Source organism: Sus scrofa, chromosome 15 (genome assembly GCF_000003025.6).
Source record: "Sus scrofa isolate TJ Tabasco breed Duroc chromosome 15, Sscrofa11.1, whole genome shotgun sequence".
NCBI lineage: Eukaryota > Metazoa > Chordata > Mammalia > Artiodactyla > Suidae > Sus > Sus scrofa.
The window spans coordinates 32,852,589-32,865,421 of NC_010457.5; the positions used below are offsets into that span (position 1 = coordinate 32,852,589).

The 12,833-nt window shown below is 51.5% G+C and overlaps 1 protein-coding gene across 5 annotated transcripts in view; it reads left to right on the top strand.

The window, feature by feature from the left end:
- Positions 1-12,833, top strand: part of DLGAP2 (discs, large (Drosophila) homolog-associated protein 2) — a 667,132-nt gene that overhangs the window by 252,401 nt on the left and 401,898 nt on the right. The gene's annotated exons all lie outside the window — the stretch shown is intronic.

Consider the following 12,833-nt stretch of genomic DNA (forward strand, 5'->3'; position numbering starts at 1 on the left):
GACACCGCTGTCTTTCTGAGAAGGCAAGTTCAGTCTCCAATTAACCCTTCTCCCCATCGTCACTGGAGACCGAGCGGCTGTAATGCGAGAACTATTCTGGCTCACTCTCCATTTATGAAAGCACAGATGCAGCAGCTGGGCTGCTGGTCTCAGCATTCCTTTGGGAATGAGTAAATCCAGGGAGCTGCTGTTATTAAAACCCGTGTTTTCTATGCAAGCCGTGGGGAGAGAAGCCTGTGAAGACAGCTTCCTTTGTATGCCTGCTGCAGCCAGGGCCCCGCTGCCTCCCAGCAGCTGCATCAAAGAGGCTGAAAGGGAAGGGGAAGAGCTGTGACTGAGACGCTGGGAAGCGCTGCCTTGTGTTTATGCCATGAAAGCCAAAAACCCCTTAGGAGCAGGAGGTGTCAGTGTTTAGTCCTCTGTTTAGTCCGAGCAGCGTCCTCTGTTCTGGCAGAGGTGACGGTGCTGGAGTGTGAGGGCAGTTGCCGAGGCTGGAGCCGAAGCCGGCATCCAAGCACCACGCTTCACTGAGGTCCCTGCAAGCCAGGGTCTCTGGCTGACACATCCCCAGGGGCCTGAGGCAGGGACGGTGGCAGGTGCCTGACCAGCCCTGGGCAGTGAGCTGAGGGGCTTCCTTCTTGTGCTCTGTTGGCGTTTTCTTTTGCTTCACCTTGTGCACAAGATGCATCCTCTACATAGTAGTGGCCCCTTTCTGACGAGAGGCTGTGGACAAGGGTTGTTTTCACGCCGGCGTCTGTAGGCAGTTGGTCTCACAAGTCCCTGCTATAAATGACCAAATGTCTTCTGTGTGGATGTTACACTCTGTGCAGAACTGAGCATGTCCAATAAGAAGCAGCTACTGGTTGCCCATATTTAGGTGAATATTGACAATTTCATTCATAATTTTGTCCCCAGAGCTCAGGTGCATTTCCATGCAGAGGCTCAGTGTTACAGGGGGATCTTTTGCAGCCTTTGGTTTATTCAGGGGGCAGAATGGGGCAATGGGTATTTCTCTGGCTTGTAAGTCACTTTTTACTCAGCAACAAGTGCTGGCCCAGGATCCCTGATCAGGAATGTCACTCGTGTAAACGGGGGCCCCCATACAGGGCGGTGCCTCCCCCAGGGAGTAGCTAGCAAGTGGGCGCCTCTGTGGGATGTGTGGCCATGCAGAGGGAGAGTTTGATCTCCACCAGCTGCAAGGGGGGGGGGGGCGTCTGGGCCGAGGGTGTGAGCAGACGCCACTGCCACCCCTCCCTGGGCAGAGGTGACAGCCGACTGAGTTTACTTCTCAGCCCTGGTTTGCAGCACAGATTCAACAATAAGCGCTGACAAGTAATGAAATGAATAGCGAATATTTCTTACCAACTCATTTCAGTCTATTTCTAGCTAAAACAAAAATGAATAACCTGAAAATAGGTCTGTATAGTAACACTGTTCAAATTGGAAAACTATAACTGCAAGATGTACACCCAATTCTTTAAACGTGACAGGCAACAGACCTTCCACAATCAAGCTAGAAACGCCCTCGGAGGCTGGTGTGCATTTGGCAGAGAAACGCTCGCTGTCTGCTCTCGTTTGGTCAAACCGACACCAGTCACTTCAAAGCACTTTTTGTTTTCTGAAGCAACCTCACTTTTATTTAAATACTGTTTAATTTGAGAGCTTGCTTTTTCTGAACGAGCAAGTCTTTATAGCACCAGATCAGACTGACATTCTCTAAAATATCCAGAGTCCACACAGGCTGAATGGGAGACTCCACATGTTGGACGTACAGAAGTGAGCTCTGCCAGGGCTGGGAGCCTTTCAAGACCATTCCCTCTCTGCTTTGAGTCTGCTGCATGCTGCAAAGGCATCGGTGCTTATTAGGAGGAATAAAATGATACCATGCATGCGCACATGTATGCACACGCACACACACACCCTGCCCCATCACAGACACACAGATCCGGACACACACACCCCTGCCCCACCACAGACACACACACACACACCCTGCACCATCACAGACACACAGATCCAGACACACACACCTGCCCCACCGCACGCACGCGCGTGCACACACACACACACACACACACAGGACAGCAGAAGCTGTGTGAGAGCAGCACAGGGCCCGCGTGGCAGGAGGCACAGGAAGGGTGTTGGGCAGTATGCTGTGCATTTGAAGCTTCCATGGTGTTTGGGCCTTGAGCTAGGACCGTCTGTGTCTCTAACCTGGCTCGGCAGTGGCGCAGGCACGGTACTTCTGAATAAACACGCCCCCACGCAAATGTGACTCCCTGGGCCATACTCTCCATTCAAACATGGTCCCTCTCCAGGCATCTGTGTGCAGGAGCCCACTCACGAGGGCTGTGTCTCCACTCTGACTCAGTGAGTTGTTTCTGAAGATACAGCGGTTGCCAGCAATTTGATCGTTGGGCCATTATTTTATTCATGATTATTTCAAGATAATAGCGGTAGTAAAATTAGGCTTCTCCCTCTGACTAGCATCAGGGACAGTCATAGGATTCCTGTTTAGGAAACAGTTACCATGAATTTGCTCTCCCGTCCACAGTTCGTGAAAGACGCACCCATTCAGCAGGCGCGAGGGCGGCGTTCCTGGGCGGAACCTTTCCTTCCATCACGTGGCCCACAGCACAGGGTGCTTCGATTTGGGGGTGTGAAGGGGCTTGTGGAAGGGGGGTCCCGGTCTCCTGGCGGCTGTTCTTACTGATGGCGGGTGCTCAGCAGAGGCCAATCCTGGCGGGGCCGGTGGTGTGTGTGTGTGCGATTTGCCTCTTCATTTGCTGTCCCCGGACGCTGCCTGGGTGTCTTCTGTTGGGGGCCACGCAGGTTCTCCTGTCCCATGTGGCTGTCCGTGGCCAGCAGGTCACCGCAGAGAAGCTGAATGATTTAAGCCCTGGGAGCCGCATCAGCTGGTCCGTCTGAAGGGCTGAGCCAGAGGCTGCGGGCGCCTTCCTGAGTTGCTGGGCTGGGCAGGCGGTCCCTCACCTCCTGGGCTGAGAATGGAGAGGGCACCTCCCAGGTTCCTTCCTGAGTGGTCCCAGGGGGACAGGCTGTGCACCAGGGACCCTCGTGCCCATTTGGAGCTTCGAGAACATGTACCCCAGCCTCTTCCTACTCGAGCTGCCTACACAGCCTGGTGGGTACCCAGGAGGCTGGGCTCAGCTGGTCTAGGGCATTTGTCCTGAGCAAAGGAGGAAGGTGACTGTCCCTGGATGGGGACTGGTCCCCACTGGAGCTTGGGAGCTCTGACCCATCACAATACTCAGACCCACAGCCCTGCTGGCTCCCTTGTCTCCCAGGCCATAAGCACCATTGCGTCTGTGGCAGATGCCTTGTGCTAGTGTTTCCTCTGGTTTGATTGATAAGCTGGGCCATCCACCTCCCTCCTTATTGTCTTAGCCTGTCTGATGCAGGGTGGATGGCTCTGCCTGGGCCTGTCTCTGTTCAATTCTAGGCCTGTGTCACCAACCGATATCCACCTGTCCCCTCTCTGCAGGTCCAGACCCAGCCCTGCCTATGCTTCCTCCCAGTCCTGTGGGGGTGGGAGTTGGTGGGGGGGGGTGTCTGGGGCCAGGTTTCCTCCTGGGAGCACCTTGTGCTGGGAGGGGATGGGGTGGGGTGGGAGCACAGCAGATGCAGTCCAGGGCCCCAGAGCCCATGGGCCATGGTGGAACACACCCCTCACTATGTGGGGCCTTTGGGGCTCCTGGGGGGGCCTTGCAGACCTTCCCTCTACTCTCTTCCCACCCTGAGCTTGTTGTTCAAGATCCTGCTCTAAAAAGGGGTGTTTTGCAAAAGCAAAGGGTTGGCGGGCAGGAAGGGGGGAGGGTCAGGACCTGGCTGCAGTCTGCTCACCGGACCTGGAGGAGGCTCCAGGGTGTGCATGATTCTGGGTCCTGGTAACCAGGTGCCCATCGAAGACACCCAGCATGCAGCCGCGTGTGCTGCTCCAGCCTTGAGCACTCTGGGGCCCTAAGGTGGCGACAGCCTTTCTTGCTGCTGAAAGCAGTGATGTCTGATGTGGGGGGACTGCCTGATCCCAGGTTTTCCCGCAGCCGGGGCTGGGGGAGGGGCAGCGCTGCTGGACAGCAGGCAGGTCAGCTGAGCCCCCAGGGAGGGGCCATCCATACCCCATTCTTCCTCCCTCCAGTCCTCTCAGCCCTTCAGGCTGACTCTGTGATGCAGCACACAGGCTGTAGACTTAAACTTTCAGCATGTTGACCCCAGGATTCTAGCGGAGGTGGGGGTGCTCCCTTCACCAGGAGCTGCCCCTCCACCCCCTACAGTTGTAGCCTGTGCTCCTGTCATGTCATGAGCATGATTTTAATGTGCCAGTTTGCTACTGTAAATGTCCACGTGAGAACCCGAGCTGGTCCAGGCATGGTGCCTCTGAGCGCCAGGCCTGGCCTTTACAAGGAGATCCAGCAGGACCTGGGGGGAGGTGGCCCCAGGCCTGTGGAGCCAGGAAGAAAGGGGTTTCTGAAGAGGGCAGGGAACCCACGTTTAGCTTTAGAAAATGCTTTCTTCTGGTGCTTGAAAATACATCTTCCTGACGGTGCACGCTCTTCCCACTGCGAGGCTGCTTGCTGGAGCCTCCAGTGGGCAGAGCCAAGGAGGTCGTGGCCCATCCGCCGACCTTCTCTCTGCTGCTGGCACGCAAGCTGCTTTATAACCACCTCCCTTCTCCGGCTCATCACCGGCTGTTTCCTTGCTTTGGGGAGGTAGTTTCAGGGCTGCGTTTTCTTTCCTCCTGAACTGCCTGGGAAGGATGCGGCACCACAGACAGGCTTCTGAAGAGAGAGCAGCCGCGTTCCTGGCCAGAGAGAAGCTGAAGGCTGAGATCTGGTAGTGCTGTGTGGCCGGGAGGCGTGTGGCTTTCATACCCCATCCACATGAAGCCCAGAGACCTCCTGTGAGGGTGGTGCCCTGGGTGTCCTCTGACACTTGTCACAGTGACCGTCTGTCCAGTGTTTCCTCCTGAATAGACGCCAACTTAAAAAGTGCACCTTTCTTAGTTAAAAAAAAAAATTCTCCTCCATTCACAGACAAGCAAATGGGTTTGGCTTTTAATGTTTCCCCTTCGGCCGGTATTTGGAATGAATGAGTGAGTGAATTTGTGCCACGTGACTTTTCCCACGGAGTCCAGATGGGCTATGACTGGTCTGATGGACCCCAACCACGTGGGGTGTGCCACCTGGGTTCAGCGGCGGGTGACAGGAGGCCCCGTCCACAGAGCTGAGCGTGAGTTTATGACCAGAGTAGCCATTTAGCAGACAGTGTCTCGCAGGTGGAGTTGGCTTGTGGGCATGTCACTTTGCAATGCCCGGGCCCCTTCTGGGCCCCCAGTTGGGCCTCTGGTTTCTCAGGGCTGCAGATATGGGGGGCGTGTCAGTGCCTTTCTACAGGGCTAGCCTTCACGGCTGCAGCCTCCTCTTCCCGGGAACTCAGCTCTGAGCTGGCCCACCAACCCCTCTCCTCATGGCCAGAGGAGTGACACTGGTGACTTGGTGCCATCCTCTGGCAGCAGGGAGCCTGGTCTCATGTTTGATGGGGCTCTGGGGCTTTGGGCACTGCACGGTGGGCACGGCTCTCCCAGGGGCCTGATTCAGCAAAACTGAGTGGCCACAGCTGTACAAATGTTGGGGTTCCAGACCTTCCACAAGATAGAGCCATCATGCTGCCCCTCGGCTGCGTCTTCCTGTGCCTGACTTTGCCCATTTCCTTCCAGTTTCTACACTTCATCTCTTAATGCCCTGGTGAGTGTTATCCATCTGTTACGATGTCCATGGCTGCAGGTTCCAGCGGTCGTGTGCGTGTGTCACTTAGATTTTCCTAATTTATTTTATTTATTTTTATATGTGTATGTGTGTGTATTGGTGAAATGACTATCCTTAATCACCCACTTATTGAATCCAAGAAGGCATTCTTCAGAAAACCTTGTGCTTTTTTGATGCAGCTCCAGAAGCCAGCCGAGCCAGGTGCCTGTGCCCTGAGGTGGGCAGGGACCTTGCCTAGGTGCATCCCTGCCTGTGGATGGGGGGATCTGTGGTGTGTCAGCCTGGCTGCCACATGGCCTTGAAATGAGAGTGGCTGCTGGAGCCGCATAGATGGGTAGGTGGGGTTCCTTTCCAAGGGAAGGCCTTGGTACCCTATTAACTCAATCAGGGAGTTCCTGTGTGACACGTTGTGGGTTTTGTGTCCCACTAGTTAGCCCTCCCCACTGTACCTCTGCTCTGACACCACCAGGACCCCTAAGAAAGGCACCTCCTTTACTGAAGGAGGGAAGGCCCGTGGGGACACCATCCCTCGGTGGTGGTGTGGTTCAGGGTGGGTTTTCTACCTTCTGAACCAGTTCCTGAATGCAAACCCCACAGAAACATCTGAGCTGATTTTCTCTCCTGCCTTTGCAGTGCATCAATTCACACTCTCTTTTTTGATTTACCATAAATACATTTTTTTTAAAGATACAGATACAGCAAAAATAGCCACATCAGTTGCACATGCCATGGTCATCGGGGAGAGCTGTGCCGAGTTTCCTCTCCCGTGATGCATGTTTCTCTGGGCGTTGAGGAGCCTACTGTTCAGCCATCCATCCTCTGTGCTGTGGTTACCACCTCTTCTCCATGCGGGAGGGGCAGGGGATGTTGAAACATCTCTGAGCCCAGATGGAACTGAGGATGGTGTTGGGGGTAGAGGCAGCGGATGCTGTGTGTCAGGGTGGTCAGGACGAGTGTCTGGGCCCCAGTCCCCAATCGTGATTACCTGGGAGTTGTCCACAGAGGCTGGTTTGGGGAGAGATCTGAAGTGTGCCTTTCAGAGAGAAAAGGCAATTGTTATCAATAGCAAGTGATAGAGGGATGTTTAAGAAAAATGTTTCCTGGAAAGTTCACAAGTGGATAGAAAGACAGGGCCTGGTCCTTCTGCAGATGGCAGGGTGAGTGCCCTGCCCCCCAGCAGCCCCGCCCCTGGGGAGGGGGAAAGAGCCTGCACCGTTTTCGCTTGTGAAGTGTGTCTGCTCCCTGCTTCCGCTCTGTGTAGATTTGGGGAGATGAAGGTTCTCAAGCTCAGGGCCAGTGGCCTCAGTGACTCAGGCCCCCACAGCCAGGGCTTAAACAGCCAGGGGGCTGGAAGTCCAAGGTTGGGGTGTCCCTGGGGGCCCTGCGGGGGCCCAGGAGTTTGTTCCAGGTGCCTCCCGCTCTGCTGGCCCCTTTGGCTTCCCTGGCTGTGTGGATGCATCACCTGGCCTCTGCCCCCTCTTCATGCAGTGGCCTCCCGGGTGTGTCTGTGTCCAAGCTTCCTCCCTTTGTAATGACACCAGTCCTCCTGGACTGGTGTGTGACCCCATTAACTAGTCACCTCTGTCATGAGGTCACATCTGAGCGGCTAGGGATCAGGACCTCAGCAGAACTTGGGGGGGACTCAGTTCAGCCCACGAAAGCTGGTAGGAACTGGTCTTGGGGGTACGGTGTGGTGCTTCCATGATCAGGGGGCCGAGCGATAGTGACGGAGTTATGGCCTCTAATGAGAAAGTCAGTCACTGTCTTGATTTTGATTGTCACCGAGGTGTTGCACTTGTAGCGCAAGATCATTGGCTCCCTGTTGACAGGGTTTCCAGCACAGTGTGAAAAAGTCCTCTGTTCCGGGCCTCTGTTTACACCTCCAGAGAACAGGTCCTGTGGCGTCACCTCTGATGCTCACGTGAGGCTTAGGAGGGCTTTTTAAACTGGCAGCCACCTTACAGCATGTCCTAGGGAATCGGCTGGAAGCCCACATCTGAGTTTTGTTCTGAAACTGATCTCATGAAACCTTTAAGATAGTTCTGTTGCCCAGCTTCCCCCGCTAAGCCATGGCCGAAGTCACCACGCACTGATCAGCCCCTCCCCTGAGGGGGGTCCTTAGGGAGGGGGTTCCACCAGGTGGAACTCCTGGGCAGTGGCCTGGGCAGAGGGGTTCCGCAGGCTGCAGGCTTGGTGGCTGTGCCCAGCCCTGGACACTGCATTTGAAGGTCAAGCTGTGGTGACCTTGGGTCCTGCTTATTCCTGGGCTGGGGCTCCTGAATCTTGACACGGAGTGGTTCTGGACCCCACCCTTCCCAGCTCCCTCCACATGCTGGCTCCCTGGAGCATTTTCTTCTAGTTCAGAACATCTATTCAGCTAGCATAACAGTAATAATAAAGGAAGAGCAGCAGCCAGAGCCATCATTTTGAAATTAGTAGACTTGATGAGAGCAGTTGTAGGTTGATGGAAGGATTGAGCAGAAAGCACCCCTCTCACAAGCAGTTCCCCTTGTTGTAACATCTCGCATTGGTGCCGCATTTGTTACAACCGATGAATCAATACTGATATGTCATTGTCTAAAGTCTGTAGTTTACATCAGGGTTCGTTCTTGTGTTGCACATTCTGTGAGTTTGGACAAGTGTAGGGTGAGACGTGCCCACCATCACAGAGTCTCACAGCGTAGCTTCACAGCCCCAAGAATCCTCTGTGCTCCGCCTAGTCATCTCTCCCTCCCCACCCCTGATCTCCTTCCTGTCCCCATTCTCTGGCCTTCTCCAGGATGTCACAGAGTTGGAATCACAGACTGTGGCCTTTTCAGGTTGCCTTCTTTCACGTAGTGATAAGGCTCCTCATGTCTCTTCATGGCTCATCGAATTGCTGAATAATATCCCCTTGTCCGGATGGGCCCAGTTTATTTGACCATTCACCTACTCAGGGACATCTTGGTGGCTTCCAGGTTTTGGCAATTGTGCTATAAAAATCGAGTGCAGGTTTTGTGTGGACATAAGTTTTCAGCTCATTTGGGTAAATACCAAGGAGTGTGATTGCTGGATTGGATAGTAAGAGTGTATTTAGCTTTGCAAGAAATTGCCAGGCTGTCTTCCAAAGTGTTTGCATGTATGACATTGGCATCTTTGCCACCATCTGTATACAGTCTTTGGTGGGGTATCTTTTGCACTTTTTTAATTGAGTTGTTTGTTTCTTATTGAGTTTTAAGAATTCCTTGTGTACCAGTCTTTTATGAGATATATTTTGCAGATATTTTTTCTCAGTCTGTGACTCTTCATTCTTAAGCACTATTTTAATATATATACATATACATGTATATAAATAGATCTTTTTAAGTAATATATATCTTTTTAGGTAGTAACGCTTTCATTTCTTCTGGATTATTCTGTTGAAACTGTGCTTCGAAGTATCTTAATCAGGTTTGCAGCAGCTATCAATTGGCTGCTGCACAGCAGCTGGCAGGTTAAGCCAGCATCTGGCCTCTACCTGCTACCGTCTGTCTTTGGTGGCTTTATTCATACAGGTAGGTTCCCCAGTAAGGGTGCAGGTTCTAATAGCCATGCCTCTATTTTATGAACATTTATTGTGAACCATGAGTAGGAATGCACCTAGGTTCTGGAGATACAGAGACAATTAAAACATGATTCATGTGTTGGACGAGGTTATGATCCAGTTGGGAAGATGGTCATGGACATAAATAGCATCAATCCACAGGAAGCAAGAAAGCTTTCCTGAGAAGCTGTGGACACGGCGCCCTGGGGACCTCAGAGAAGAAGCCAGTTTAATTTGGGTTTGAAGGATCAGGGGTAGCTTCGAGGAGGGAGTCGGTTCTGATTGGACTTAGAGGTCCAGCAGGGAGTTTTATACCAGAATCAGAGGAAATGATCTCAAGCTGAAAGTCTGTGGGGCAGGCGTCCAGCAGCAGCTCTGTGGCGTGAAGGGCTAGGAGGGTTAAGCGATGCCTGAACACTCGTCTTTTCTAAGCGCACCTTCTCCAGGGTCAGCCTCGTTCCTACTGGTGTATGGCTGGTATTGTGACCTTGTGATGGCCTCGATGCTGCAGATGGGTAGATGGAACCTGGTCGAGGATATACGTTTTGGACTCAAATGCACGGGGAGTGGCCTAACCCAAAGTGCCCTCGCAGTTCCTATAGGGCTGCCCCCAGGCTGGAGCACACGTGGACTTTCGGTGGGGTGGAGCATGCATGGACTCACATGTTAGAACTTTTTGCAGCTTGCTTCCCACCGCATGCTGAGCCTGCTGTCAAGCATGCGGTGAGCAGGTTGTGGTCTTGGACCATGTGAGGCTGACACTGGTCCTGGGTGCAGTTGAGTTCGCCTTCCCCCCGCCCCGGGCTGGGCTCCTTCCTCCTTTGGAGCCTGAAGTCTCCTGCAAGGTGTGTTATAAAGGAAACTAGTCAAGCCTGAAAAATACCCTCTGCCCCCAGGCTTGAGCAGAGTGAGGTCCACAGTAAGGAAGTAGAACTTGTTTTGTTACAAACGAAAGAAGGAGGGATGAAGAGAGAGAGACAGAGAGTAACAGAGACAGAGAGACAGAGAGAGAGAGAAAGATGGGGAGAGAGAAGGAGGGAGGGAAGGAGAGAGGGAGGGATGGAGGGAGATGGAGAGAGAGACGGAGACAGGAAGAAAGAGAGACAGAGACGGGGAGCAGGAGGGAAGCAGGGCGAGGTGGCCCTGGTGGGTACTGTCATTGGTGCCAAGGGCCTGCGGTGGCTCCACAGAGCCTCGGGAGGCACGTGCTTGCTCTTGACTCCAGGAGCCAGTTTCCTCAGTTCCAGTTATGAGTCACTGATGCTCATATAATCAAGTTTTAAAAAAATAACTCGTGAGTGGTAAATCCACACTAGGTCACATCCACTTAACATGTCACTCTGAGGAATTGTCCTGTTTATTCTATTGTACTGGAAATGGGTTGTGTTAAACGGTGCTTTAAGAGAGTAAAATATTCCCTGGAATTCTAAATTCCTAGATCTAGAATGTTTTTAAAAATGGAGAAGACATGGATATTTTGACAGTTTAATGGTATAAATTTATATGGATATAAATACATACTTCATTTTCATACCCAGGTATTATGCCTGGTATATAAAAATTTAAAATAAGGCTTTATCCAGGAGATGATTGCAAAATCTAATTAAATTTGCATTAGTATGTTGTTCCACTTTTTAAAAAACAATTGGATAATGTTTTAACTTGCTGCATTTCTGAATGTTTGCTAGTTCCTGAAATAATCAGAAAAGTAATGACTAGAGTAGTAATAACAATAACATTAAAATGTTAACCCATGTGTACCCCTCACAGGCTATCTCACCTTGTAAAAGCTCAGCAAACATTCTTTTTTTCTCTTTTCTCTTTTCTAGGGCTGTACCCGTGGCATATGGAGCTTCTCAGGCTAGGGGTCTAATCAGAGCTGTAGCCACCGGGCTACGCCAGAGCCACAGCAATGTGGGATCCGAGCTGTGTCTTCGACCTACTCTACAGGTCATGGCAATGTTGGACCCTTAACCCACTGAGCGAGGCCAGGGATTGAACCTGCAACCTCATGGTTCCTAGCCGGATTTGTTAACCACTGAGCCACGACAGGAACTCCTTAGTGATCCTTCTTAACTACTGCCATTTGTGTTACTAAGTTTCTGATTTAAAATAGGATAAATAAGAAATATTTTAGGAGAAACGTATCAACAGTGTGTTTCTTTCTGGTTCTGTCCGGTTCATTCATGGTTGGTTGAGTCTTACCTATGCTAGGAACTTGGTAAGACTGAACACACGGCCACGTGTTCTGAACTTCATATCATCTGCAGCCTCAGAGGAAAGACGTCAACAAGATGATCTGATCTCCACACTAAATGGATTCTGAGCTGCTGTCGGTCCTCCCCTGGCCTTTCAAGCCAGGATGACAGGAAAATGTCCCCTAACCTCTAGAAGGAATCAGAAGAGGAATCCCCCAAGGAAGGATGATAATGCGCCTTCTCTCTCCTCCTGTGAAAAGGGCAGGGCTCCCTGTGGGCAGAAATGCAAGCCCCCTTCTCTGCAAGGGATGGTGCCTGCAGTTTCGACAAACATCTTCCTGTTACTTTTTATTTTAACCCATTGGAGACAGAACTCAAATAGTAGGTTGAAAACCATACCTAAAGTATGTTGTGTTCATAATTCGAAAACAACATCATGGAGTTCCCACTGTGGCTCAGTGGGTTAAGGATCCAGCTTTGTCTATGCTATGGCTCAGATCGAAGCTTCAGCCCAGATTCGATCCCTGGCCAGGGAACTTCCATATGCTGCAGGTGCAGCCCTAAACACAAAACCCAACAAAAGCAATCTTATGGACTTCTTGCAAAAGACAAAAACATTTTTCAAACTTTTTTTCTCTTTCCTTCTTTGACTCTTTTTGGTCTTCACATTTCTACATTCTCTTTGTTTTTTGAAGAACTACTTTATTTGGGAGTAATAGTGTGTCTGGATCTGGTTAAGGTGGGGGCAGCAAGCCTGGGATGCCAGCGGAGGTCTTACACCTACACCGAGGGATGCTATGGCTCAGGGAGGCAGACTAATAACAGACTCACGGATGATTAAACTCAAAAGGAGAAGCATGTGCCACTGGAACATGCTTGCCAAAGAATCCACATTTGGCACATGCCGGCTGGGCACAGTGGGGGCTCCAGGCTGTGCCAGTCTGTCTCTGTCCTTGGGTCGTCTCCAGAGAAAGGTTAACACGGCTGCGTGAGGCCTGCTGAGTAACCAGGGCAGTCAGCACACAAGAAGAGTGCGTATGTTCTTTCCTCTGTGTAGATTTTACCCAGATTAAAAAACCTGGTGGGAACAAAATGCCACTTTGTCGAGATCATCAGTGGTGACTGATTTGGGAAAAGTAGAATTCAAGATAGGCTATTCTTGAAGCTGCTTGAAATGAAGGCAGGGTAGAATTCAGGCATTTTCTTTTCTTTCTTTTTTTTTTTTTTTTTTTTTTTTTTTTTTTTTTGGCCTTTTTGTCTTTTTAGGGCCACACCTGCAGCATATACAGG